The sequence below is a fragment of the Rhipicephalus microplus genome, unplaced genomic scaffold (genome assembly GCF_043290135.1).
Source record: "Rhipicephalus microplus isolate Deutch F79 unplaced genomic scaffold, USDA_Rmic scaffold_12, whole genome shotgun sequence".
NCBI lineage: Eukaryota > Metazoa > Arthropoda > Arachnida > Ixodida > Ixodidae > Rhipicephalus > Rhipicephalus microplus.
Window position 1 is genome coordinate 16,258,490 of NW_027464585.1, and position 3,243 is coordinate 16,261,732.

Genomic DNA, 3,243 nt, shown 5'->3' on the forward strand with positions numbered 1-3,243 from the left:
GCCTTCTGCTTGAGGGGGAGATGACAGACGGAAGCCAACCAATAACGGGACAGTTTGTCAAGCAGCTGTATGAGCTACAAAAGAACGAGGTTGTCAAACCAGTTCGCTTCCTCACGCAGAAGCACGTAGAACCAATGAACTTTGAGAAGATGCACGTCGGCAGAGCAGTGCAGCTGTTTTCAGACGATGTCATCTCGGCACTTTCCTTTTTGAAGGAATACCCGAGTCGCCACCCTCAGGCAGAGAAGTTCAGAAATGCAGAGGCGACAATCTTGTTCATGAAGATGATGCAAAAGTGGTTCGCCATCCACAATGTAGCAAACCGAACTGCGCATGTGCACATGAGACAGCCTGACCAGATGCACTTCTTTAGCACGACTGACCAACGCCTACAGTGGTTGGAAAAGGACTTTCCAGACTACCTCGAGGCTCTCAACAATGCCTGTAAAAGGAGTGGGAAGAAGTTTATAAGCGCAGAGACTTATGAAGCTATTTTGCTGACGAGCAAGTCTACGGTTTTGTGTGTAAAGTTCCTTCTCGAGAGCGGTTTTTTTTATGCTTTGACGAGGAACCTCTCAAGCGACCCTGTGGAACTCCTCTTCAGTTCTCTACGGCAAATGGCCGGTGGCAATGACTGCCTGGATGCAAGAGCCATAACGTTCAGCCTGGAGAGGATCTTGAGGACTGGCGACCTCTGCCCATCCCAGTCTTCAAACGTGGAGAACGGGCAGGCTGTCTTGAGGTAGGTACACGTGATCTGATGCTTTAGGGCAAGTGCTCATGGTTGGGCAGGTTGCCTTTGCTTTTAACAGGACCCCCATAATTTTTCATGGCCTCACACAACGCATAGCACGCGTTGTGTGCAGCTACTACTGTTGTAGCCTGCCTACTGATTGAGATTGTTGTGTTTGAGCCACGTGAGCACTCAATGTCATCTGCTCATATAGACAATGTTTCAGGAGTATAGAGGACTGCTGTTCACAAGTGATTGCGTTTATTTTACGTGTGTTTTGCAGCATGCATGGCGCTTCCATGAGCGTGACGTCCCCTGTACTAGATGTTCCAGCTGAAGCAACAGCACAAGCTGCCACACCAATTGTTTCGACTGAGACACCTCAAGTTGCCCTAGCCAGGTATGCCGCATCAAATGTTTTTCAAGACTTAATGCTTGCTTGCCTGGCTGTTCTTCTTTTCCAGCCAGCAGCCTTTTTTCTAATACATGTTTTGCACATCTTTTTTAGTTGCACTGTACCTGAAGACGTTGTGATGGAAATCGACGGGCTGTTTACACCACTGAAAGCACTGCCTCGTAAGTAGATGAGTAGAGGCTCGTTGGAGTATTATTAAATGTAAGATAAAACAAAAAGCCACCATCTTCACTTGCTTTATCTGAAGGTTATCTGCTGATTGTTAGAAACGCAACAAAATTTATGTTGATGAGGGCTGGGTGGAAACAGTGATGCATTTGCATTACACACAAGATCTGTCTTTATGGGCTGTCTAAAATTTGCTCTGTTTACATTACTGCCAAACACAATTTTTATGCTCTCACTGGATACTTTTTATTCTGGTGTTTCTTTTTATATCTGCTTATTTTCTTTTTCAGTGCAGCGCCCACCGTCAACCATAGTGAATGCTAGCATTGCTTACATAGCCGGGTTTGTGGCAAAAGCAGTCGAAAAGCGGAGAACATGTACCTTCTGCCCTTCCCTCCATCAATCAGATGGATCCAGTCCTGTGCTAATGGGGCTAATTAGCCTGAAGTCAAGGGGTGGCCTAACTTTCCCAAAGCCTGAAATTGTCATGGTACTTGTGACCATTAAGAAGGCTGTTGACATTGCCCTGCCACACATAAAAAAGAGCAATGTACGTCAGCAACTGGCTGAACTGATTTTGCCTCACCTTGAATAGTGCCCCCTTTTTGTATGCCCGGCAAGAGATGAGCATGGTGCGAGCACAATGTCAGTGGTCTTCGACAAGTTTATTAAGCCACTCTTGTCCAATGTCGGTGCGGCTGTGACAGACAGGGCAGCTTACCGGAAAAAAGCTTGCATGTAAGCCACTGTACCTGAAAGTGCTGCGCGTGTAAACTTGTGCAACGCATCAAAAACATGGTGCATACTATGTGCCTCTGTTTTTGGGTTGTTTCTGTAAATGAAGTCTTATGTATAAACTTGTATGTAAGTCACTACTCTGCAATGTGCTCCGTGAACAGAATTGTGCAATGAAGAAAAACATGCTGCAAACCGTCCTTTTTTTTCTTGCTGTAAATAAAGTATCATGCATCCTGGAATGAGTTTGTTTGTCCTCTTTTCGAGATGTAGCTTCGGTGCATTAGCCTCCAATGTTTAGGGCAACCGCGGTAAAAATTTTCTGCTGAGTTCAAGGACGCGGGTTTGACTCGCGGCCGCTTTTCTGCTGGAGGCGAAAGCGAAAGCGGCCCGTGTCTTCCAGATTTCGGCGCTCGTTAAAAATCCCCAGGCGTATGGGCGCCGAGGGGAGGGTGTGCAAAAAAAGGCACTTGCTCCCCCCTACCCCCACCAAATCATTTTAACACTTTACCCCATGCCCTCTCCCTTTTCCTTCGCGCAACAATAGATTTGCCCCCTCAAGGTAAAATCCTGCCGGCGCCCACAACCAGGTGGTCACAATTAATCCGGCACCCTCTACTACGCTGTGCCTCATCGCCTATGTAGCGTCGACGCGTTAAACCTCATAATAAAAATTGACCCAGTTCCAGCCAGGCAACTTCAACGGTAAGCATTGCAGGAAGTTTGTCTTACCCAACACTGGATTGTGACAACGCTTTGTAAAACACCTGCGCGCTGTGAAAGATTACACTCCACTTAACAATTTTTCTCTTAAATGAATGCGAACAAAAAAAAATTGATATCTTTGGTACACACAAAAAAAAAAAGTGGCACTGCGCTCTTTCTTTGTATCACGCGCTCTTTCACGTACTAAAATAACAAATACAAGCTTTCCAGAAATAAAACAAGACGGCTTATCTTTTTTTAAAAATGCGTGACCTTGAGCAGTGGGAGTCTGCGCTGACCAGCTCGGCGACGGAGCATCAAATCGCCCTGATGCAACGAGCCCTGCATTCGGCGCAGGATCGCGGCCTCCTGGAAGTAGGAGGCTGACGTCCCTTTCCAGCCCCCTTGGCTGCTCAATAAAATGTTTTTGCCACCACCACCACCACAAAAATGAAAACTACTGATGTGCAATGAATTCACTTACGCT

At 46.5% G+C, this 3,243-nt stretch overlaps 1 pseudogene; it reads left to right on the plus strand.

The window, feature by feature from the left end:
* The first annotated feature begins 678 nt into the window (after positions 1 to 678).
* LOC142783791 (uncharacterized) lies at positions 679 to 2,293 on the plus strand (annotated as a pseudogene).
* The last annotated feature ends 950 nt before the right edge of the window (positions 2,294 to 3,243 follow it).